Here is a 27,499-nt window from a genome sequence, read left to right on the forward strand (position 1 = left end):
TCTCTTGGTCTGTTTGTCGGATAAGTCCTTAAAGGATTGAAAAGGACATGTATTAGTATACTGATACCTGTCAGGTCATTTCAAATTATCACAGTTAGTTAGGTTGTAATTTTTTTCAGAGCTCTCTGCGAATGCCAAGATTCTCCCCTCGATTTCACTTTGTCTTTATTAGATTTTTGTTTGTCCCAGCGTTTTTTAGAAGACTCTTGCACCTGCTTCGTATAATCCTTTTCTGGATACCTTTAAGCTGTGCTTATTTGGTCTGGCTCCCAAATTGTTGCTACCTATACACATATAAGTCTCTGCAATTATTTTTGGTAACTTTTACTCTTGGTCTATTAAAGAAACTTGTCCTAGTCATTGGCAAACTGCCAATGCTACTGCTTCCCCACTTGTATTTCCCCAAATAATTTAGGAAACTGTAGCAAAAATTGCCAATTAGTTTCATCCCCAGACCTGTGGCAGGGGCAGCCCGTATTCGTTTTGAATTTGTTTTAACACTTCTGGTAAAAAAGTGACTATATGCCATGTGTTATGATATATATTGCAGCAAATTCATCTATTGAGGGTACCATTCCAAGTGGCAAGCATATTGTGAGAATTCTATGTTTATCATGGGTTCCCATATGGGGAAACACTTCTTCGAGCTGATTTTTTTTTGAGCAATCGAAAAAGGAATCTCTTCCCATTTGGTGGGACCCTTACCATAATAACATTAATAGTCACTGGGTCAATCCCTGGCGTAGCCAGTTGTTGTTGGGCAGCTGGAGCAGCCCTTGCTGGGGCAGTATTTAATGTTTGCATTATGAATTGTATTAAGTGCCGATATAATCTAAATAGATTATTGTATAGTAGGCGCAGATCCTCTGCCTGTTAGTTTTGTATGTTTGGATATGGTGTGTAGGCAGCTAGAACTGGCCATGAGGCTCTGTCATTACTGTGGGGACCCAATTTAACATTTTCAACAATGTGGGGAAGGGTGCCTTCGAACCAATTTTGATGTTCCTTGTATGTTAATGGTATTTCTAAATAGTTGTATTCTCCATATTGTGCTGGTAGGTTAGCCACATTGTCTGCGTGAAACTTATTTAAATCACATCAACTGCAGGAAAATTGACCCATGAATAAAATGTTTCTGTTTTGTGCACATTGTGTGCCTCAACTACAAACGTAATATCTCCACCCCTTAGTTAGCCCATTTAAAAGTAAATGTTGTGTGACAGCATGGCTACAATTTAATTAAATAACTACTAGATTCACCATTTGTTCAAAGGGAATTCAGAGATTGAAACACCAAATGAGTTATCCTTTTAAGAGTTCAAGCTTGAACAACCTACAGACAAATATAGGTGCTACCTATACAGCTGAGGTGGATTTTCCCAAATACCACGGACCTCTCAGAATAAAGGAGAATAGGGCACCTTAGGCAATACAAGAGGGAACTACTCAGGAGATCCATTAAATTAAGTACCTGACCTTGATAAGTTGGTGGCGCCATGTTATGCAGTTCCTACTTTGGAAATAGAACTGAGTGTTTAGGATGGCAGCACTGTAAAGTGTAGGAGACTGAGTGCAATCTATACCTTTAGTAGCTCTCAGTCCAACCCCTGGCAGGCTCACAGTGCCACACCCAAACTTCCAAACCCAAAGGGGTAAAAGGTGATTATGGCAACCTGACTCCTCATGGAAATCATGGAAACAGATCATACCCCTTTTACACATTTACTCATGCATGCCAAGGCGAGGCACAAAGATGTGAGATAAGTTTTCACTACATTTATTGAAACAATAGCAATCTAGTATATAAAGAGTGAACTGCTATAACTAGGCAGACAAAACAATGCAAGGTAATTAGCACTGCAATTCGAGTAATAAAAATAAACAATCCAACCATGATGTATGTGGTTCTAGATGTTCTAAAAGTTCTAGAGATTCCTACCTAACCCTATGTCTATATCTGACAGCATGGTGGTTATATCCCTCTGCCCAATCTAAAGGAGTATCCCTAACCCCATACTTGGATAAAGTATCAGGAATCAGCCTGTCATGTGGATGGCAATCTTCTTGAGGAGCTGGCAGATCAGGACCAGCCAAGCTACATGTCACACAGCATGTGTCCTATGATCGTCGTGGCCAGAACGCCCTCTGCCCTCCTTGGGGCAGTGTGCTGTTTATATAATAAAACCCATACAACTTGGGACTACAGTTCTGATGCTATGTTGTGTCTTGGTGATATAAGCTTTTTTCTTTTGGGCAACAAAGGCTAGCATTTTGGGTTCGTCACTCAATAGCCTTGGACAGAAAGTGCAGATTATATGTGGTGCAAAGGCTGATTAGACGAGCAGTGTGTTCCTTGCTTTCCTAGAATAAAAATAAACTGATAAAATGTGTAAAAGCCATTGCTACAAAGCAGCCTTGCTAACAGTAACAAAACATAAATAAAGCATGAACTGTAAAACTAAGCTAAAACAGGGTTGATCAACTCGGATCCTAAAAGGGTCGTCACAACAGGGTCCTAAGTTCGACCAGAGAACCACAATGACATGTAATCTTGAGCTTCTACTATACTTACCAAGCGCTAGTTTTCTCTTACTCGAGCAGTGCTATCACTGTTGCCCTGAGGAACACCAAGGTAGGTGATGAGGCGAGTAGGCAGATATATTTTCACCTTCTGGAATGGGGATGGGTAATCCAAATAAACGCTGGAAGCCACAGCATGTTACTCTAGCGCTCCTACAAGAGACCCACCTTAATGAGGCTGAGGGCACTAAAGTTCCAAATAAATGGAAAGGCCAATTTTACCACGTCTTATTCTGCTTATGCCCGTGGTGCACCAATCTGGATGTGCCTTGGTACACCCTTTCTGATTACTGACAAATTGATTGATCCTGAGGGGCGCTATGTTCTCTTCCAGGATCATTTAGACAGCCAACTACTAGTCTTGGGTAGCCTATAATTTCCTAATACAAACCAATCCCACTTTTTTAGACAGCCTGTCAACAGTACTAGCTGACTGGGAGGATGTCCCTGGATCTTTGGGGTGAAGGTTACTATAATTGCATCCTCAATATAAACCTTGACTGTTCACACCCACCCCTACCAAGAGACGTTGCTCTTTGCAATGTGAAGGCCTTGAAAGACTGTCTTACCCATTGGCTCCTCATGGACACCTGGCATGCTCAGGACCCTGGTGCTCTTGAGTACTCGTACTATTCCCTCATGGACAACCTGCATGTTTGCCTAGATTGCATACTTTGATCCTCACACCTACAGAAGGCTGTATACAGGGCTGAATATACTGGGAAAACAGTCACGGACCATTGCCCATCACAGGTAGGACTTCACTGGGGCACTATATTGACATCAATTCCTACCTGGTGACTGCAGCCATTGTAGTGGATCCTATTTAGTCTTAATGGGAATCAGGAGTTTAGCTTGGCCTTCTGGCTTGTGGGCCTGTGCCCCCATCATCTAGTGACTTTTAACCTACTTAGCTTGCTCTGTTTTAGCACATTTATTTAATTATTTCTTCCAAGATGGCTGCTATGTTTATAGTTAGGAAGAAGTTTTAGTTTCAATTATCATTGCCATTCTGTAAAGGTGTCACTATCAGCTGCAAAGATAAATGAGATACGTAGGTATTCACATCATGTACTTTCCCACTTTTGTGTGACAGTAACATAATGTACCTTTTCAGGAAATTGTTTATATCATTGCTGCCCCAAGCATGCCTTCTTATCTATTGTTTGGGAAAAACCCTGCATCAGGGGTCCTACAAGATCTGTATAAATACATCTCACACAGACAAGATTATCAGTGGGAATTCTGCCAGATGCCATCAACGCTAGCTATGCTACACGTCACCTAGATGCAGACCTAGCCTTTGTGTCCCCACGGAGTCTGATCTAGAGACCTAATTCCAAGGTAACGAGGGTTGGGGGGGCTCTTCTCATGGACATGGTACTGGCAGATTAGGTGTAACACACCTAGCTCTCTTTAGGTTAGAGATTAGGTTCATCATATTAGGGTTTATTTCACACCTACTTAACATCTTATGTTATTGTAAGATGGTGGGGGTCTTTGTATTCATGACTCTCGTTTTTACAGTTCTGTTCCTTGCATTGTTTATTATACCAATCATTGCACCCCATGCAGTTTACAGTAGATTGCAGTCTTGTTATAAAACCTATTGAAACTTGACTGCAACTCCCTCATTGTCTGTGTGTGACTGAGACCTGAAGCTTCCACTAATTCAGACCTCACTGAATAGGAGCCCTTTAAAGTCATTATGAGAGGAGCGTGTATCTGTTCCACTAGAGGGGTATGGAAGATGCTTGACTCAGAACTCCAGATGGTAGCGCAGCATTTTCACACTGGAAAGTGGGTACAGTAGTGACCCACTGAGGAGGGGAAGCTGACTGGGTAGGGCAAAAATTATGCAGACCTACTACAATGTATTCGGTGTCTCAGCTACGTGAAATTCGCTGAATTACAACTTTCAAAAGGCGATAGAGCAGGGAGACTATTAGCCCGGGTCATCAGACCATCGCTTTCAGATACTTCAAATACAAGCACAATCAACCACAGACAGCAATGAGTTCAAATGCACAATTACATCAAAGTACATTTTAAAGAACATTATAAGAAATTATATGGTCCTACTCTCTCTTTTGACCAACTGCGTGAAAGAATTCTTAGCAAACTCCCCTCTCTCTCAGATATCTCCTAATTAAAAGAGAGGCTTATCAGAGCCAATTAAGAATAAGAAATAAAACAAAACCATATGGCAGTTGACTAAGTGTAAGCCACCGGCGGCCAATGGACTACCCACAGACTTTTATACCACTTATGAAGCATGACTGGCACCTAAATTGCTCACATTTTTCAATTTGGCTAAAACTGTCAGCTCTCCTTGTTACCACTCAGGAAGCACTGGTCATCTCTATATTGAAGCCTGGTAGCCACCCTGCAATACTGAATTCTTACAGACCGTTATTTATCTTGAATATAGACTACAAGATCCTGAGTAAGCTATTGGCAGACAGGCTACTACTACTTCTCCCTGAGCCGGTCCATACAGATCAAAATGGGTTAATTCGATCTCCCAATACTTAATTGAATCTGAGGTAACCTTACCGAATTGTAGAGCAATCCCCCACGATCTGCCCCCACGTGGTCTGTATTGCTTTAGCCATAGAACAAGTTTGATACATTACGATGGGACTATATATATCTTGTATTGACCCAGTTTGGCTTAGGAACTAACCCAATGAGTTAGATACACTGCACTTTCCAAAATGGTAAAGCTCCCGCGCCTACTATACTGCTTTGCCAGCCTCCTATTCGTACTGCCATCGAGTATGTTTAAAGAGCTTAATATGTTGTTAGAACAATTGACTTGGACTTTGGCAGACACAGGGTAGCACCTAGCAAATTAAGGCTGTCCACTGAAAGGGGTGTCGAGGAGCACTGGATTTCCGTAACTATTACTTTGCTGCTCAATTACAACGGGTGGCCAGTTAGTTGGCAGGTATACATCATCACAAAATGGGCCTTTCCCAACTACAGCAAGATAAAGGGGGCTTAAAGTCCTTGCTCTTTCCAGGCCAACATTGTCGTACTGCACTTCCACTGCTTCCTACCACTGAAATATGCTACGCTTTAGCAGGTACCCGAAGTGCTGTCCCCTGTGATCCAGAAATTCCGCTCAAGTGGCTAGGGGTGGACACCGTCAAACTGACTCACCGTGCACTACAATCCTGGTAAACCACAGATATAGAAACACTGGAGGATCTTAATCCGAAAATGCCCTGATACCCTTTCCCACGTTAGTGGAGCAATGGGACCTCCCACAGGTTAATTATTGCTATATAACAAAATTAAAAAAATACTGCAATATCTCTTGCAAAGGTAACTCATTGAACCTCCCACACATATATTAGTATAAATACTTTCCACAATAGGATCAGGTTATTGCATTATAACATGAATATGCAAAGCCCTTTTGGAGTACACAGGGGTGGACCTACATCCCCTCAGGGATGAGTGGGATTTGGACCTGGGGCAATACTTAGATGATAGTGGGAAAAAGCTGTAGCTTACCCCCATACAGTATCATGCAATGCTCGGTTTAAATACATATAATTTAACATCCTGCACTGAGCATATCTTACCACAACAGCACTCAAACCGATGTTCCCCTCCATATGTGCACATCGCTCTTGTTGACTTCTTACACATGATGTGGACTGGTCCCAAAATACAAGCTTACTGAATAGCAGTATTGGGAGAAATGGCGCAGGTGACTGGTCGAGCCGAATTACACTCAGTGGAGGGCTGCTTATTAGGCATTTACCCCAGACTGCAAAAACATTGGGGCATATTTAAACCCCTTGCGCCACCAGAGCGTCACTTTTCGTGAAGCTCTGGTGGAGCTATGCACTGCGCTGTATTTACAAGGTGGTGTTAAGCCACTTTTTGTGGCTTAACACCACCTTCTAAATACAGCCCTTTCACACTCAGCACTTTGCGTGGAAGGGGCGTGCAGTGAGTGTTGTTGTGGGCCGGCCACTTGATATACACAGGCCATACTATCTGGAGATAAAGGTCACTGCCCCTGACACATTATTGACGCTAAGGTTTTATGTCCACAGTGCATCATGCTCAGTAGCTCCCCCTCTGCCAGAAGTCATGCCATAGGATCCATGATCACACAAATGGAATTCCCACTCACCCCCTCAAACTCTGACCTCACATAACTGATAATCCCACCCATTGTGATGTGTACACCAGTAATATGCCAGACTGTGCTATTACTCTGAGGACATAAACGTGGAAAGCTACAATAAGACCAAAGCTTTAGTCCCTCTCTTATCAAAGGGTTTGTTGGGTGGGTGTTCTTCTCTACGTTATCAGGTTTGTTATTACATTCTTACTATTTATATAATTTTACACTACTGATGACATGCTTGACACTTGCTGTTTATCCTCAGTTTTGTCACGGCAAATATTGTCATAACCAGTCGCAGCTCGCGGGTGCAGAGGGGGCGGGGCGGCGCACGCGAAAGGGAGGAGGTGGAGGTGACACATTATATTTTAAAAAAAGATTTAAAAAACACTTACCTCCGCTCCTGCGCCGCTCCTCTGCTCTTCCATCTCGCTGCAGGCACAGGATCCTAGCCTGCCCTGCAGCCAATACTGACGCTGCTCAGAGCAGCGTCAGGATTGGCTGGGAGCGCCCAGGCAGGGCCCTCCCAGGCAGACTGGGAGCCTGTGCCGAGACGGCCAGACAAAAATACATGCGCAGTGAGGTGGAGTGCTGAGCACTCCCCCTCATTGCTCGTCACCCCGTGGCCCCGCCCCATCCCACCAAAATTGCAGCGCAGCGCTCTGTCATTTTCACAATGCCGGGATGCGCCGTATTTAAGTGAATACGGTGCACACCTGTGTTGTCCCCTGCGCTGGCACTAAATTTAGCTGCCATTGCCAACGCAGGCATCCGTGCACCATTGTGCAAGGATGTCTGCGTTGAGGGATGTGATTGTTTATGTGTGGGAAGGTGTCCCTTCATGCACATAAACAATCACTAATGGCGCTTTGGCACTTCTGTGTGTGCTGTACGTGGCGTTAGATTGTGGTGCTGCCTCAGGTTTACGAAATCTTGTAAGTCTGCAGCAGCGTCAAAATGCAAGGGGGGTTGCTGGGGCACGACCATAGCTACACCCATTGCACGCCCCTCTGACGCAGATAACTGCGTCCGATGGGTCCATATTTACAAGAGGTGTAACGCCACAAAAAGTGGCATTACACCTCCTTGTATATATGGAGCAAAGGTTAGCGCCACTATAGCACCACGTAAAGTGACACTCCAGTGGTGCTAGGGGCTCATAAATATGCCGCATATTTTATTATCGTTTTGGGGGAAAAAGTTTGCAGCTGCCGCTGCTGGCAAGGGCGACGCTCCTCCACCCTTATGGAGGAGCCGCCAGTGGTCATAATATGACATGGTGAAGGATTTGTACTGCTTGAAAAACTCAATCAAAATCACTGTTTTAAATAAAAAGAAGGTAGGATCTTCTCCTGTCAAATCACTTATCCATCTGCAGAGAAACGCTTCAAAGGGAGGTCGCTTCAGCCTCTCAGAACTTCAGGTTGGGTACGCAATGCATTGCTCACTGACTTTAGTCTAAGAAGGGTGGGAAGAAACTTCAGAGACACCTCAAAAAATACTAAGGGCTATGTTTGGCTTTGGGAAATTTATAGTGCAATAGGAAAGTCAGACAAAGAAACCCCCTTAGGCAAGCCAAGAGCTGATGAAGGAGTGGTATGACCAGAAAGCAGTGCTGACTGTCAGGAGGAGGAACCCATCATCTCTTTCCTTGTCAACAGCGCAGTACACAACTGTATTGTTAATGAAATCAAAGAGGGATAAGGCCAATAGGGATATGAGAGAAGGCATAAAAAAGATGTTAACAAAACCAAAATAAAATGATGAACGGAGTGTTGAAACTTTTCAAACAATACCATCCAGTCACAGATCTGGGTTTTATCCAATATTAGTTTGCTCACCACTACACCCCAGTTTGCACTCAGCCGTATGCAAATCAGTCTTGACCCTGCTCCCTATGGGAACAGTCCAGCCTGAACTACCAAGCCAGGTCCTCCCTGGACCATAAACAAGCATTGTGGGACAGGTTTCGGGGTCACCCCTCATCAGCCAGGCTAGCTTGAAACCAGTGGGACAGCGAGCAAGGGTTCCACATCTGGGCATGCCCTTGCCACTAAGGATGCACATAGTAAAACCAAAATAAAATGAATAACGGAGTGTCGAAACTTTTCAAACACCCACCCCCAGTCACAGATCTGGGCTTAATCTATATATATATATATATATATATATATATATATATATATATATATATATATATATATATATATATATATGCAAAAAAGAATAGAGAACTCTGGGTAGTTCCCAAGTTTAGGTGGAGAGCAGCTCTAGTAAGGAGCACCCTGCAACACCAGCGACACTCTAGATTTGCTCACCTCAAATGTCTGTTTATCCAGCAAAGTTTTTAAGCATTGGATCAGCACAGTGCTATCCACGCCGAGCTAGATAGTGACAAAGGGCCAGATGTAGGTAGGTAAAAAATTGCGAATCGGAAATAGCGACTCCATGCGAATCGCTATTTCCAACTCGCAAAACCAAATGCCATAAAGACTCGTCATACCAAATTGCGAGTCGCAGAGTTGTTGCACTGCAATTTGCGACCTCCGTTTTTAGCGAGGTCGCAATTTGCGCGAAGGGTGTGGTCCGGTGTCGCAAATTGCGACTGACTAGCAAATTGCCTGCAGGTTGAACATAACAGTTGGGAAACCCACTTCCTGGCTCTCAGTGATGACATCAGAACCAGGAAGTCACCAAATAGAACTGGGAGGAGGGAGGAGCACACCCAGCCCAAACTGCAGAGCCACAGCCAGGTGAGAGGAGCTGCAGCAACAATGGAGAAGGAGACAGCCAGTGCTGTCAGGAAGAGAAAATTAAAGTTCTCTGACAAGGAGTTGGAGGTACTAATGGAGGAGTGCTGCCTGCACCATGACCAACTCTTTGGCAAAGCAGCAATGAGTGTCCCTGACACTCAAAAGAAAAAAAATTGGCAAGACATCCAGGCAAAAATAAATGCTATTGGGGTAAGCCACCACACCCTAGATGAAATCAGGAAAAGGTGGTATGACCTTCGCTCCAGGACCAAGGAGAGGGTTGCGGAGCATATGAGGGAGATGCAGGGCACTGGAGGAGGCCCATCCACTGTTCCACCACCTACAGCCCTGGAAACCATGGTGGAGACAACACTGGAGCCGGAGGCTGTACTGGGCATAGGAGATGTGGACAGTTCAGCGCCTGGAACATCAAAAAGTGAGTACCATGATATATGCTTTGACACCCACAAATGCACTAGACACACAATCCCAGTACACAGCAGCAGGCACCACCAGACTAGCTCCATTCCAGTCTAGCAACCTCTAGAATAGTGCATTATGGGCAATGTAATACAGTAGTCCAAATATTGGCAAATGTTTATTATGAGTCAAAAAACAGATGTGCGAGACTGACAGTGTATCCCCTATGTCCCACAGGTCTTCCACAAGGCCCCCCCATCAGCGAACACGTTCAGGGAGCGGGACCATGGGCCAGACCCACAGGAGGAGGCTGCCACTGACACAGCAGGGCACAGCAGGACACCACCACCCATGGAAATGCCACCAGAGTCCTTGGAAGATCCTGCGCGGGATATAGAGGCAGCAGTGGTAGCACCAGGGCCCACACAGCCAGCAGCAGGAGCAGTGCGCAGACACCGTCGCAGAGTGCAGTCTGTACACAGTGAGGATGTCGCAGACATTGAATTTGCGGGATTTGAGGCATCACTAGTACAGGGTCAGCGCCTGCAAAACAGACAGTTGAGGTCAATTAACAGGAACCTAACAAGACTGCAGACCACTATGACCCATGGGCTGGCTAATGTGGACAATCAGTTCCAATCTATGAATACACATCTGGGGAACCTGACACAGTCCATCAAATTATTGGTCAGGGAACTGGTGGCTGACAGGGCACAGGCAAGGCGCAGGGAGCGCAACACTGCAGCCCGGTTCGACAGACTTGCAGCATCCTTTGGGTGCCTGGCTACAAACACCACCTGCCTGTCAAGGCGCACTGTCAGCCTGCAGGTCGAACTGGGTCATTTTGCTGGTGATGTGGCACGGGGACTTGGCTGCATCAGCCATGCGGTTGACATAATGGAGACCAGACAGGCTGCAAGGGGCACAGGGGATACCCCGCAGGACAGCGAGGAGGGCTCTACAATAAGCAGTGTGTCTGCAACTGATGCGCGTGTGCTGCGGAGTAGCAGTGCACAGAAGGGCTCAGGGGACCCACCAGGAGTGAGCCATGGTGGCCGCAGTCAGAGGAGGCTGTGAGCCACTGACATGTATTATTACTGAGGCACATGCAATTAATGTGTCTGATTTGATTGTTTACAATCCCAGACTGTGGCATACTGCACATTTCTAATGACATCATAGTTTAGCAATAAAAAGGTTTTGTTTGTTTCACTACATAACTGGGCTATGTGTGTATGTGTGTCTGACATTAGTGAGTGTGCTCACGGTTGCCAAGTACCTGCCAAAGTATTGGGTTGCAATGTGGTTCCGTCTCTGTCTGCCCTCATTTGCGATTTTGCGATGCTTCTATCTCCAGGCTGTCGGTGTGGTAGCTCTTGCTCCTCATCCTCCGTTTCTGTGTCTTCAGGGGTAAGATGTAGCCCACGTCTGGTGGCAATGTTGTGTAGGATGGCACAGGCGGCAACTATCTTGCATGCTGTTTCTGGGGCATACTGGAGTGCACCTCCACTTTTGTGGCGGCATCAGAATCTTGCTTTAACAAGCCAAAGTTCCTCTCGACTACAGTTCTGGTCCCTCGATGTGCAATGTTATATCGCCTCTCGTTCTGATTGCCAGGTGTTAGGTATGGGGTGAGTATCCATGGTCTCAGGGCATATGCACTGTCGCCTGTTTGACAAAAAAGGCAAATTTAGCAGGGCATCACAGGGTTACCCAGTGACTTGTATGTATGGCTTCAGAGTGTAGTCACCAATACCTAATAGATATCCATCTCCAAACTCCCCACGTTCTAGGCGTTTGTGTATCCCACTGTGCCTGAATATGTATGAGTCATGTGTACTCCCTAGATATTTAGCTACAATGTCAGTAATGACATTATGGGCGTCACATACCACCTGGATGTTTAGTGAGTGGGTACATTTCCTATTGCGGAACACATATTCCAGATTTGCAGGTGGGAAAATTTGTATATGTGTCCCTTCCACACACCCTATTACATCGGGGAAGTTGGCAATTCTGTAGAAGTCCAACTTGGTGCTGTTGATTTCGGCCTCATTCCTGGGAAGGTATATATATCTGGACATGTGTGTGAGTATGACATCTAGGAAACGTCTGAAGAATCGTGAGAGGGCACTTTGGGATACCCCACCTGCCACTGCAATCACCCCCTGATAGCTACCCGAGGCCAAGAGGTGCAGTGAGCGTAGCACTTCCACATGTGTGGGGATGGCGCTGCCACGCATTGTCTGTCGTTCAAGCTGAGGTTTCAGCAGTTCAATTATTTCTAAGATAACAGCACTGCTCAGTCTATATTTGTCATAAATCTCCTCCTCAGTTTGTTGGAATAGTGCCTGCCTGGTTCGGTATATCCTCTCCTGTCTCTGCCTCCTCCTCCTCCTCTGCTGGGCAGCCTGGACTCTCCTCCTCCATGCAATCACGTACAGTTCAGCCATTTTGAGTCACCCAGATGCCTTCTGGGTCTCCTTTTATACTTTGGTTGTGGTTACCACCTGTTCTGAATCAGTGGTAATCTGGGTGTGCAAAACGGGCTTTTTGCAACTAGTCGCAATTTGCAACTGGCTTTTGTACATGGTTTGCGACTCGCAATTTGCAACTTCCTGATTGCGGGTAGCAAAATCAGGTCACAATTTTTGCGAGTCGGTGCTGGGTCGCATCGCTATTTGCTAATCGGAAATGGGATTTTTGCATCCCATTTCGGATTTTGCAGGGTCGCAAATAGCGATTCGGGCCATTTGCAACTCGCAAAACTTTGCTACATCTGTCCCGAAGTCTTTTGCCATTTGTACAGCAAAGTCTTTAAGCATAGGTTTGACACATTGTCAACATTGCCGAGCTGTAAAATGACAAAAGCCATTTACCACTCCAGGCACAGTATTACAGCTTTGGACTGAGAAAATACTGTCCAAGACAACCTGGAATGAGTAAAAGCAACCCCTGACACGTGTTTTACTCTCATTAGAGCTCATCAGAGAGGTTTAGCTTTGTCCAGACATAAGGGAGCACACAGTATAAGTCACAACAAATCCCTTTCACGTGATGGAATAACACATTTGCCAATATCTAAATCAGACCCTTAGTTTGATTAGTCTCATCACTATGGTGGAAGTCACTGTGCATTAAAAGATTATCTCTATCATATTTACATTATACTTCATAAATATTTCCACATCACCAACTTTAAAATCTTGGTTCACCAGTTAGAATTCTTCTGTTAGATATCTCTGAGCTAACACCCAAGAACATTTTTCATTTCCTTATCAAAGACTTTAGCTGCTTTTTTATCTTTATGTGCCGCCATAGGTAGTCTGAATCTCACTTGAGTATTGTTACTGTACTTTCCATTTTTACTTTTAGATCAAGCATTACATTGGGTAGAGGCTTAGCTTTTATACTAAGGCCCATATTTATACTTTTTTTGCGCCGCATTTGCGCCGCTTTTCGATGCAAAAACAGCGCAAACTTACAAAATACAATTGTATTTTGCAAGTTTGCGCTGTTTTTGCGTCAAAAAGCGGCACAAATGCGGGATTAGAAAAGTATAAATATGGGCTTAAGTGTCATGGGACACAAGTCGTGTGGTACTGCAAATTTAACCGATTTAGAAGGCAATAATGAGTTGTCCATGAAGCCTGTCTGTTTTGTTGCTTAAGAGGGACACCTTAAATATTCCATCCCCGGACACCTTTCATTCTTTCACTTAGAATCTGGTGGTCTAGGATGTTGATGGTTGCAGAGAGAGCCAACAGCATCAGCAAGGCTAAGTCTCTTTCCTATAAGAGCTTTCTAATAGAGGACTTTACATCCAGCAACGCTGTTTCCATATCACTGCCTGATCTGCACCTTAACTGGCTGCCACCAAGATTTTTTATGTATTTTAAAGTGTTGTTGAGGTAATACAGTTGCAGATTTCTCAAAAATATTAAGGTAAAATGCTCCTATAGTAATGGGCTCGTAGAGTGTTGTGTCTTTTTCTCCAGCAATGCTGTTTTTTTTGCTGTGGTGCTTGTCATGTCTGCTGGTAAAAACCTGTGCAAAGCAATGTATTAAGGTGACAGTTGTTCAAAGTTCTCTTACACAGACGAAGGTCGCCTTGACAGTTTTTAGATGTAAAACTTTTGATTATTTGTTTTAGCTCTTTTGTAATTTACAAAAGGAGAATAATGTTTAATTTCTAATTACAGTATATGATAGGGTGTTGTGGAGTGTGTATTTTGTCCCTCTGTAATCTTTTTTCCTCTCTGTCACTTGTCTTATATTCATAATTCTTTCCTGAAAATGTCTAGATTTCTTTAGAAAATTTTCTGTATCTGTTGCTGTAGCTGAGTGGCTTGCCAATGTTTTGAATGTTTAAAATATCTCATTGGGAGAATTTTTGGATAGTTTGACTGTGTGATTGGAGAATGTTTAATTTCTCCCCAGTATAGCTTTTTTGTAATCTTTCCTGAAGTTTTAACAGATCTTTTTCTTCTGGAAGCATGTTTTCATTTCTTTTACATGTTTTTCTCAATGTTCCTTTCATGTCATTCAGTTCAGTAGAGAATCATTACCACTTTGTACTGGTATTGTTTTTGCTTTTAACTTTATTTAAAATGCACATTTATGGACAGATTTCTGCAATACACTGTTACATGAGATTACCAAACCATTTAGATTATCTGAAATTATCAGTCTGTAACTCTTTAAGTGCCGTTCATCTAATACTTGATTATGAGTTTTCCTACAGTATTCTTGATTTGTATGCAACTGAACTTGCTTTTGTGAATGGGTGGTGGCTTCAAACATAACTGTGCTGTGGTCAGGCTAATGTAGATTGATTATGTGCATACTTTTTAATTCTACTCTGTATAATTATCCAGTCCAGTACATGTACTTTTCAATGTCCCGACGATAAGTTATGAGAGAAAACAAATTCTTGAAAGGTTTCTAGAGGCTGGCCATCATTTTGCCTCTTTGATCTGAGTCATATACATGAAAACTGCCCATATAGCAAGGAGACAGGTGTACTGCAAGCTCAGATTCAAATACTTCTTTTCTGGGGGTGGCAGTGACGTACTAACATTATTGACTAAGTGTCAGAAAGGTTTAATTTAATCGTCACAACCATGTGTTTGAAAGATTGGGTGGGAGTTGTGTCATGAAGTTTCGATCAATAGATAATTGGTACTCACTCTCCTTTGTTTCCATAACTATTAAATGGGTTATCTTTCATGCATTTTAGGGTTATGTATTTGAGGGAGAACAGTGCCAGACTTAAGCCCCTCTCTAGTGCTAGCTGGTGGACTCCCATAAATCTAGATGAATTGAAGAAGTTATTGGGTTTAACTTTTTTATGGGATTGATAAGGAAGCCATTACTGCCTTCATACTTGTCTACTAGTCCCTTGATGGCAACTGCTATATTTCCTGCAAACATGAGTTGTGATGCATATTTACTTCTGCTTCAGATGCTGCATTTTGTCGATAATGCTTCAGCATTGCCACAGGATCACACTGACTGTGACTGTCTCTTCATGATTTGGCCTTTTCTTGATCATTTTGTAGATTGCTTTTCAGAAATCTGTGTTCCAGGGAAAGAAATAGCTGTGGATGAATATTTGGTCCTGTTCGGGGGATATTTGGTTTTTAGGAAGTACACTGCTAACCAGAGAGCATTTTATAGAATTAAGATGTATAAGCTGTCTGATAGTAGTACGGGATATGTCTATACTTTCAAGGTATACACTAGTAGGGATTGTTCTATTGACCCCCCTGGTTGTCTATCTGCTTTTGAGGTCAGTGAGAAAATTGTGTAGGAACTTGGTAAAGGACTTTTTTTTAACAATGGTCACCATTTATACATAGATAACTACTACACTGGTGTGCAATTGTTCAAGGAATTGTTCAAAGTGGTCACTGTTGTTTGTGGCACAATCTACCCTAACTGTAAAGGTTACCCTAAAGAGCTTGTATATAAAAAGTTTCAGAGGGGACAGTGCAGTGCCTTGCGTAGCGATGAACTTCTACCTGTGAACTTTTCAGACAGGAGTGATGTCCATATGCTGACAACCAATCATAATGAAAATACTTCACATGTGACTGTGGTCAGGTTGCAGAAGAGCACAAACCTGTGTGCACTTTAGACGACAATAAGCACATGGATGGTGTGGATAGAGTACATCAGAGGTTGGAGCCTTACACTGCTGTTTGTAAGACATACAGTTGGTATAAGAAGTTGGCTATTTGTTTAATTTATAAACCTTCAATGCTTTTGTAGTATTCAAGGATTGTTCTCCAGATTCAAAGATTACTTTTGTTCAGTTTCAGCTGTCTGTGATAGGCAGCATTTTTTTAGTGGAGCAGGCAAGTGCTCCTAGAGTTGGAGTGGTGGAGGATGTGGCTAGATTGAAATATCACCACTTTCCTGATTACATTCCTCCCACATGCAAAAAGAATGTTCCCTGTGGGAGATGTAGAATCTGTGTGCGAATGTGAGTCGCATTTTCTGCCTCGATTATCCTTCTAACCCTTGGCTATGTGTGCCTGCATGTTTTAAATTGGACCACACACAAGTAAAGTACTGGGAGAAACGGTGGGCATAAAAGTGAACTGACCTGGCCTGTATCGTTTTATATTGTTTGTTCAATTTCACGGTTGGCAGTAGTTTGATGCATTTAGCTAGACCTGTTGTGTTTATAGTCTTAGTTGACTTTTCATCTAATTGAAATTGGTTTGTGTTTTTTTTTGTTTTTTTTTAAATGATGATGGTATGCGTGGACTGGCGCTTGGTTGGTGGTATGTGAGCTGACATTTGTCTAGCGGTGTGTGTGCATGTAGTGACTTGCTGCTAGTCATGTTAGAGTGAAAATGTTGGTAGTGCTTCAGTGGCACAAAAGTCAGCATTAGGTGACTTTATATTTGCATTTAAAAGCCTAACTGTTAGAAATGGGGTCTTTGGTTGGAAGTCAGATCACCCCCTGTCCAAGGAAGGATCCTCACTCTAGTCAGGGTAAGTCACACACAATCCAAATTATCCTGTGCCCACCCTCTGGTAGCTTGGCACTGAGCAGTCAGGCTTAACTTAGAAGGCAATGTGTAAAGTATTTGTGCAATAAATCATTCAATAACACAGTATAGCACCACAACAATACACCACACAGTGTTTAGAAAAATACGTAATATTTTATCTGATAAGATGCAGGTCAAAATGATTAAGATGCAATAAGTATGTGTTGAAAATATCACTGTAGAAATGATATAAAGTGTCTCTAGTCACTTAAAAGCAACAAATGTCTCTTGCAAGCACAGAGTACCTCGTTTGCATTCAAAATCTCCACAAGGAACCGCAGAGGAGGAGAGGTGTGGAAAACAGGGAAGTGTGCATCGCTTTCTCGGGCTGCACACAGCGATGCGTTATTTTTCACGGAGGGAAGGCTTTGCGTTGATTTTTGATGTTCGGTCTTGGATCCTCTTTAGGTTGCTGGGTTTTTGGACGCCCCAGGGATGATGCATTGAAATCCGGCACTTGCAGGACGAAGTCACAGGGGCAGTGTCGATCCCGTGGGGGTTGCGTGGAAATTTCTACCGTATGGCAGGCGCTGCGTCGATTCCTCTCAGGAAGTCGGGTGGCGTTGTTCCGGCTTTGCGTTGATCCAGTGGGCCGTGCGTCGAATTTCCGGTCGCTATGCTGGCACTGAATCGATCTTCTGCTTGCAAAGTTGGGCTGCGTCATTCCGGTTCAGTGTGCGGTGAATTTTTCACCGCGATGCAGGCTGTGCGTTGTTATCTGCAGGCTGTGCGTTGATTTTTGACGCACGGGGAGTTCTTCTTGCAGGAATGAAGTCTTTTTGGTCCTGAGACTTCAGGGAACAGGGGGCAAGCTCTATCCAAGCCCTTGGAGAGCATTTCTCAGAACAGCCAGAGAGCAGCAAGGCAGCAGGGGAATAGCAAGGCAGCAGTCCTTCTCAGAAAGCAGTCAGGTGAGTCCTTTGGGCAGCCAGGCGATTCTTCTTGGCAGATTGCAGGCTCTGGTTCAGGTTCTCTTCTCCAGGAAGTGTCTGAGTTGGTAGGGGCAGAGGCCCTGTTTAAATACCCAAACGTGCCTTTGAAGTGGGGGAGACTTCAAAGAGTGGCTTAGAAGTGCACAAGGTCCCCTTTCAGTTCAATCCTGTCTACTAGGGGTTTGGCAGTCCTTTGTGTGAGTGCAGGCTACTGTCCTTTGACATGTGAGTGGCAGGCCCTCCACCCTCCCAGCCCAGGAAGACCCATTCAATATGCAGATGTATGCAAGTGTGGCTGAGCATCCTGTGTTTGGGGTTTGTCTGAGTGAAAGCACAAGGGAGCTGTCAACTGAACCTCGCCAGACATGGATTGTAAGGCACAGAAGGATTTAAGTGCAGAGAGATGCTCACTTTCTAAAAGTGGCAGTTCTAAAATAGTAATATTAAATCCAACTTCACCAGTCAGCAGGACTTTGTATCACTACTCTGGCCATACTAAATATGACCTTCCTACTCCTTTTAGAGCAGCAGCTACCACTCAAACAGTATATGAGGGTAGCCCTAATGTTAGCCTTTGAAAGGAGCAGGCCTCTTTGCAGTGCAAAACGAATTTAGGAGTTTTACACTACCAGGACATGTAAACTACACAGGTACTTGTCCTGCCGTTTGTCTACACAGCACCCTGCCCTATGGGTTACCTATGGCCTACCTTAGGGGTGACTTATATGTAGAAAAAGAGGAGTTTTATGCTTGGCAAGTACTTTTAAATGCCAAGTCGAATTGGCAGTGAAACTTCACACACAGTCCTTGAAATGGCAGGCCTGAGGCACGGTTAAGGGGCTACTTAAGTGGGTGGCACTAGAAGTGCTGCAGGCCAACTAGTAGCATTTAATCTACCGGCCCTGGGCACATATAGTGCACATTACTATGGTCTTATAAGTAAATTAAATAAGCCAATTGGGTATGATCCAATGTCATCATGTTGAAGGGAGAGAGCATTCGCACTTTAGAATTGGTTAGCGGTGGTAAAGTGCGCAGTCCTAAAACCAGCAAAAAAAGTGTCCAAAAAGTGGAAGGAGGCAGGCAAAAAGTTAGGGGTGACCACCCTAAGGCTGTCAGGTCTAACACTAACTGAGATGCACTAATATGTATTTTAAAGTGCACACGTTTTCTATTATACTGGAGATTGTGCCTACCATGGGTAGACATCGTGCTTACCATGGCAGACTTTGTGCCCAACCGTGTTTAATAAAATGCTAACCTGTTTTTTTAACAATGTTTGAGAATAATTTATCATTTGAGTGAATAATTATGATTTATGTTGATTTATATGAATTATTAGTTTATAGTTGCATGTGTGCAGAAAAATAAATGCACATCTCAGTCATATTTAATGTAATTCATACGAAGATTGCAATTATCATTGAAATGCTTTACATATTTTATGCCATATTTTAATGAGATATATTCATCAGTTTACATATTTTGCATCTTTAATTAATGGTTAATGTTAGAAATATGGTCTATGGTTGGCAGTCAGGTGACCCCTCTCTCCATGCAAGGACCCTCACTCTAGTCAGGGTAAAGGAGAATTACCCTCAGTTAACCCCCGCTCACCCCCTTGGTAGCTTGGCACTAGTAGGCAGGCTTAAATTCAGAAGCAAGGTGTAAAGTATTTCTACCAACACACACAGTAACTCAGTGAAAACACTACAAAATGACAACAAAGGTTTAAAAAAATAGAAAATATTTACCTAGACCAAAGAAGACCAAAATGGCAAAAATCCAGCATACACAAATGAAGTTATGAATTTAAAAAGCTAAATTCCTTAAATCCTTTAGGAAACAGTGAGAATGTTATTTGCATACAAAAGTACCTGGGTAGCATCAAAATAAAGCCGCACAGGCTAGCGTGCGTCGGAAAAAGGCCAGCGATGGGTCTATTTCTCATTCGCAAGCGTGCGTCGTTCCTCCTCCGGACGGCGTGCGTCATTTCTCCTCTCCTGCAAAAAAAGCGATGTGTCGATCTGGACGGGCACCTCGGGTCCAGGCAGGCGTTGTGCTGATTTTCCGCGCCCAGCGATGTTGCGTCAAAATCCGGTTGCACAGTGTCAAGAAACTGCGCTGCAAGGGGGGCTTGCGTCATTAACAGCAGCTGCTGCAGGTGTTGCCCGTCTTTTCTCCAGCCACGTTGCATCAATCTCCCAGCCGTGATGCAGGGGGAGCATCGATTTTAGCCGCAAGGCCAGTGGTGTGTCGTTTTTTTCAGCCATGAAGCGGGTGGTGCGTCAAAAGTTTCCCTGCACAGCAGTCTTTGCATGGATTTCTGTCCTTTTCCACCAGCAGCCCCTTTCAAGGGCCCAGAGACAGATTAGGGCACCACTTGGCAGACAGGACTCTCAGCAGAAAGCCCAAGTGCTGACAGAGAGAAGTCTTTGCTGTCCCTGAGACTTCAATAACAGGAGGCAAGCTCAGTTTCAAGCTCTTGGAGATTCTTCACCAGTGGGAAGTCACACATAAGTCAGTCTTTGTCCTCTCTCAGGTAGAAGCAGCTACTGCAGGCCAACCCATCAAAGTACAGTCACAGTCACAGGAGGCACTCCTCCTCCAGCTTCTCCAGCTCTTCCCCTTGGCAGAGGTTCCTCTTGGTTCCAGAAGTAATCTAATTTTCAGGGGCTTTGGGTGCTCTTCTTATACCCCTTTCTGCCTTTGAAGTAGGCCTACTTCAAAGGAAAGTTTCAGTTGTTTTCAAGATCCTGCCTTGCCCAGGCCAGGCCCCAGACACACACCAGGGGGTTGGGACTGCAATGTGTGAGGGCAAGCCCTTTCAGGTGTAAGTGACCATTCCTCGCCTCCCCTCAGCCCAGATGGCCCATCAGGATATAAAAGCTACATACCAGCTCCCTTTGTGTCACTTTCTAGAGGAGAGGTGCAAACAGCCCAGCTGTCAAACTGACCCAGACAGGGAATCCACAAACAAGCAGAGCCACAGAATGGTTTAAGCAAGAAAATGCCTACTTTCTAACAGTGGCATATTCAAACACACTTCACTAAAAGATGTATTTTTATATTGTGAGTTCAGAGACCCCAAACTCCACATGTCTATTTGCTCCCAAAGGGAATCTATGTGTTAATCATACTTAAAGGCAGCCCCCATGTTAACCTATGAGAGTGATGGGCCTTGCAACAGTGAAAAACAAAATTGGCAGTATTTCACTGTCAGGACATGTAAAACACACATGTACAGGTCCCACCTTTAACATACATTGCACCCTGCCCCTGGGGCTACCTAGGGCCTACCTTGGGGGTGCCTTACATATATAAAAAGGGAAGGTTTAGGCCTGGCAAGTGGGTATACTTGCTAAATCGAATTGGCAGTTTAAAACTGCACTCACAGACACTGCAGTGGCAGTTCTGAGCCATGGTTACAGGGCTACTAATGTGGGTGGCACAACTAGTGTTGCAGGCCCACTAGTAGCATTCCATTTTCAGGCCCTGGGCACCTCTAATGCACTTTACTAGGGACTTACTGGTAAATCAAATATGCAATTTATACAGGGAACACTTACACTTTAGCAGTGGCCAGCAGTGGTAAAAGTGTCCACAGCAAACAAGACAGCAAAAGCAGAGTCCAGCATACAGGAACAACCTGGGAAGTAGAGGCAAAAAGTTTGGGGAAACCATGCCAATGATGCAAGTCTAACAGATAAATGATTAATCCATTGACTTTCTTGTGTTATACTAAATAGGCCCGGAGTTTTGCATTTGCAGCAGTAATGAAAAAGCTGAAACATTTCTTTCCCTTAAACCAGACTTTTTCCAGTAGGTCATCTCACATGTTTAGCAAAGAGTTCTATTGTATTGTGTGTAAGTTAATTTTGCAGTAACCTTGGATGTTGATGTTGCAACACTAAATCATGAGGACTGGAAAGTAAAGAAGTACCATTGTTTAAATGCTGGTCCCCATGTGAAAGGAGAGAACTGTTGTGAGCCATGGGAAGATTTTGTAATGTATCAACTAATGTACAGAGTTACTAGTTATTGCCGGTGTCATGCGAAAGGAGAGATGACTTTGTACCTACCCTGAGAAAATCGGTAAATGTTGCAAACCTAATGGGCGTTCTAAATTTCATTGGATATTGTCCTTTTATGAAGCGTGGTCTTACTCAGTTGAGCAGTCAAATTACATTGGACATTTCAAGTTAGGCAGAGACTTTTGAAACTTTTAGTCAGTTCCCTTTTTGTCTCTCAGGCTATTCAGTCTTCACCTTGTTAAGTCCTTGTATTGCAAAATTGCCCCTTTGAATTAAATTGTTAACTTGCTCCATGCATGTTCCTGATGTGCAGCTCATGTTCTTCACTTTCCCCTGATTATTTTCCTGATGAACTCTGCTGAATCTGATGTTTTCTGCTTGTAGACCTGAAACTGTATGCTGTTCCTGGGAGAGGTATGAAATTGCAATGTTATTTATCCCCTTACCTTATTTTAATTAGTTTAGCATTCTGACACCTGTTTATTTTGATTTGTTTTTTAGTTTAATCTAACCTGAGATAGGTGATTTTTACAAATTATTTTTGTCTTCTTTTTCTTTTAGTTTTGCCTGCATGTGTTAGCCCGTTCCCACACATGCTTGTCCTAATTTTGCAATAGTAATAGGGATAACCATCCTTATAAAATATGATGCATTGATCTTTGAATTTGGATATTGACTGATGTCACCATCTAATGAATTGAAATCTGTTTCTGTGTCACAAGTCATATCATTGCTTGTGTGTATAATTCTTCTAGAATGTTAAATGGTTTTGATGTTGATTAGATTAAACTTATTTTGCAGATTTGGCCAGCCTTTGGTTTTTATTTACCTATGTAGCCTAGTTTTACACACTATTTGTGTGACTTTGTCGTTCTAATAAAGTTTTGAAACTTTTCATTGATTGGAGTTTTGTTTCTATGACCTAGTTGGTTATGGTGTTTAAATTTGTTATTGTATTGATTGAGATTTGAGTAAATGTGTTTGGTTTTACCACACTCTTCAATGGGTCCAAAAGATCCCATCAACGTTGATGGAAGCATTTTTGATTCCTGACCTGGAGGAGAAAATGCGCTTCTAGTTCTTGGTAGCCGAGTTATGGTTTTGTCCCATGAGGAGGGGAAAGCCATACATTTTGATTAGTGTTAAGAGTAGTGACAAAATTGGCACTGGAGAGACAGTTATTTCCTTTGGTCATGTAGTTGAAAGGAGAGCACAAAATGTAGTCCTGAATGTGCCTACAGCTCCAGTTTCACAAAGTCCAGTTCATGTAGTTTCAAGCTTACCTGCCAGTGCAGTGGCACAAGTGTCTGCAATTTATCCAGCAGTTCCAGTTGTCAGTACAGCACAGCACATTACAGCCCCAGTTGTGAACCAGATAGTTCCAAATGCAGGGATGTGTGACAGCATCTGCACAGAATCCTAACCATACCATGCCCAAGTATTCTCCAGTTTCAACAACCCCAAATATGGCTCTGAATCATCGGACAGACTTTGGGTACAGTATTGACAGGACAAAGTGCAAGGATGATGACTCTGCAAAATCAGACAAATTTGACAGGACCAGATGCATTGACAGTTCCCGTAACAATAGGTCCAGTTGCCCAACTATATGTTTCAGGAAATATTGCGAGTAGCCTACAGACCCTAAATCCTGTGTCTGCAGTAACGCACTAACGCAGTCTTGCATCAAAAACTTTAGCACCGGTTTGTGTCATTCCTGAGTGCCAGCTGGCGCCATATTTATGAAATGGCGCAAGACGGTGCAAAGGGTGGGATAGCGTCCAAAAAAATACATTAGCCAGGTAGGGGAGGCTGTATGGGAGAAGGGGTCTTTTGCACACACAAAAAATGACGTTCGGCTGGTTACAGGCAAAAAAATGCCTCTAACCAGCCTAGCATCATTTTCTGATGCAAAACTATCCATACCACATGACTTCTGTCTTAGAAAAGACAGGAGTCATGCCCACCACCCCAGTGGCTAGCACAGAGGACCAGTGTACCCGGGGCATGGCCATTGCACCCTGTGTCATGCATGAGGCCCCAAGTTCGACCCTGATGTCACTTTAATTAAAAAATTATAATTACTTACCCTTCTTACCTGGGATGGGGTCTCCCATCCTACGGTGTCCCTCTGGTGTGGGAAGGGGTGTTCCTAGGGCTTGAGGAGGGCACCTGTGGACCCATTCCATGGGTCCACAGGTCCTCTAACACCGGGTCTCTGATCCAGGCATTAAATAATGGTGCAAAGCAAGCTTTGCACCATTATTTAGCCCCTCCTCTCACCCATACGTCATTTTAGCACGGGGGATAAATATTGGGCTATGGGTTCTGCACCATTTTCTAGATAGGAACACCTACCGTGCATCTCATTGATGCAAGGTAGGTTTATGCATCTAAATAATGGCGCGAACTCCATTAGACAGGTTTAACGTCAAAATATAAATATTGAGTTATTTTTTCGCCAATATTTACACTGAAGATGAATTGCACTTCATGTGCAAGGATATCACACTCCGAGCAGGACACACTTATGAGAAACTGGCAGAGTTAGCAGAAAAATGTGAGATTGGATTGGACAAGTCAAAACCTGAAAGAGAAGTTACAGATTAGAATTCAGTTCAAAGCACATTGCAAACATGAGGTCACCCGGCAAGAGAATGCACATTAAAGAATTAATGATGAATATTCAAACATTGGGAGCATTAGATAAATGGGAAGGTAGATGGGCAAAGACAAGAGAGCAGAAGAAAGCCAATCAGAAATTGCCTCCAGCTGGAGCAAACCAAGCTGAGGAGAGTGTAAAAATGCTACCAATGTGACAGGTAGCAGGTGGAACCTATGGCCATGTCCCTTGGAACAGAAGTGACATACTGTCATTCACAGATGATTACCTGAGATTGAGGGGGAAGCCAGTGGAATGGCACAAGCAGACAGAGCGGTTTGTGAAACTTTCAAAATGCCTGTGGGAAGATTTGAACACCTTGTTGTGATATTGTGGTTCCAGTCGATTTGTGGGGTTGAGTGCAAGCGGAGTGTTGATTGGCCAACTTGTGAACCGCCGAGAGATCCAGTAACAGGTGTGCAATATGTAGAGGTTATAAAAGGGTGTTATAAAGAGATTGAATTCCTGAAGAATAGAGTTTCCCCTAAAGAGGATGACTGGCAAAGGATTGACATGACAACAAAGGAAACAAAGGAGTCAATTCATGCTTATTAGGAGAGACTGTTGGAAGCATTTAAACAGCACAGTGGTTCAGGCATTATTGAGCTGAAAGACATGAGGCATTTTGTTTTCAGATTTGTGCAGGGATTGAAACCTGACATTAACAAAATGATAGAGTCATTTTATTTGTTGGCAGAATAAACCAATTGATGAAGTGCTGCAGTATGCTATGTACTGTAGTGATGAAATTGAATTGAAGCAGAAAATGTTAAAGGAGAAAGCAATGGTGTTGCAAATTAATTCTGCCTAAGTGGGAATACAGAGTCTGCAAGGAATGATGAACACTAGTGGGATGCATGTTATGCAACAGTAGAGTAACAGTGTGTCTCAGATCAGAGGTAGAGGGTGCGGTGTTCCAATAACTCAAAGTCGTAATCTGGTTGACATGCTGTCGATGGAGAAAATGCTTCCATGCTTGCGGAAATATCAGACATTGGAGACGGATGTTTCCGGACAGTAATGTGAACAATTTGATGCAGAATGGTGGTTTTGCACAAACGGTAGACAGTGATCAAGTTCGAAATCAAATAGTGCAAAGAGACCAAATTCAAAATATGGCTGTTCCTAATGGATAGCCACAGATGCAAGTCCCGCAACAGATGCAGGTCCCTCAACAAATGCATGTCTCTCAGCAAAGGCAGGTTCCACAAGGCCCAATGCAACAGCAACAAGTCTCAGTTCCTTAGCAAAATATGAATCAAAAGGTGTGTGCGAATGTGTATCACTTAATCACATGATATCCATTGAATGATTTCAGAGATGATGACGTTTCTGAAACATATAATAGTGACAGCTCAGAAGAATGTGTAATGGCCGCATCCTTAGAAGGGGGTCAGCGTAGCCCCTGTGTGAGTGCCAATGTGATGGGACATGATGTTTCATTCTTGGTTGACACTGGTGCAATATGTTCCACTGTCAGAACTGCAGAAGTTCCAGATGTGCCTTTGTCAGAGAGAAAAGTACAGGTGGTAGGAGTAGCAAATCAGCATTTGACAAACCTGATTACAGAAAATATTCCAGTAAAAATAGGGTCCTTGGAAGATTTGCACCAATTTGTGGTTTGCAAATTAAGGGCCATATGTACGAACACATTTTCCTATTGACACAGAATGGGAAAAACCCTTTGATACATCTGGCCCTACGTCCTGTAAGTCTGTTAGGACGTGACCTATTATGCAAACTAAACTGTACCATCAGTTGTAGTCACAATGGAATAGCAATCCAAATACATAGTGACGATGAGATGCCCAGCAAAACTGATGAGATGTATCCTCTCATTTCATTATTTCCAATGATGACAGTTAATGATTTGCCTGAAGAGTTGCTGGGAACACTGATGGTGAAGGTTTGGGATTTTTCAAGAAAGGATATTGGACTCATCAGAGGTGTTGAGCCAGTTAAAATAACAGTAAAGCCAAATTCAGTGTTTCCCAACATCCCTAAGTATATTATGGCCCCTGAAGTAATTACAGAAATTACACCTGTAGTTGAATATTTTGTTGAACGGGGAGTTTTGATGTAAGTCATGGGAAGCCTGTGTATTTCTCCCATTATGGGACTGCAGGAGCCCAGTGGAAAATACCACATAGTCCAACATTTGAGAAAAGTGAACAAGATGGTCGTTCCAAGTTGTCCTGTGGTACCAAATCCTACTGTGATTTTGTTTCAGATTCCTTGTGTGCCGGAATGGATTTCTGTCATTGACTTGTGTCAGGCATTCTTTTCTGTTCTGCTCCACGAAGAGGGTCAGTTTTTCTTCTCATTTAAATTCAGAAGCCATGTATATTCCTGGTGCCGCACTCTTCAGGGGTATACTGAGTCCCCATCCATTTTCAATCAGATCCTGAAAAAGAATTTAGAGTCCATGAACATGCCATTTCATTCAGTCTTAGTTCAATATATTGATGACTTGATGGTGAAGTCTGTAGGAGAGATACCATTGCCTTACTGAACCACTTTGGTGAAAATGGGCATAAAGTTTCCCCCATAAAATTTACAGTTTTGCCAGAAAGAAGTGAAACATTTGGGTCATCTTATAGAGAAAGGAGCAAGGAAGGTGTCCCAAGAGAGAGTTGTAGCAATCATGCAAATGAATTCACTAGTGACACAGAGAGATGTCAGAATGTTCTGGAAATGGTCAGCTACTGCCGCCAATGGATTCAAAATATTTCGATGATTTCCAAGCCCTTACAAACTTGATACACAAAGAAGCTACTGATCTGGTGCCACTCAGTGAAACTTGCTTGAAAACCTTCACTGAGCTGAAAGAAAGCATGTGTCGAGCCCCAGCTCTGGGAATGCCAGATTACAATAAATGTTTTTTATTGTTTTTCCACGAATGTGATG

This window comes from Pleurodeles waltl, chromosome 6 (genome assembly GCF_031143425.1).
Source record: "Pleurodeles waltl isolate 20211129_DDA chromosome 6, aPleWal1.hap1.20221129, whole genome shotgun sequence".
NCBI lineage: Eukaryota > Metazoa > Chordata > Amphibia > Caudata > Salamandridae > Pleurodeles > Pleurodeles waltl.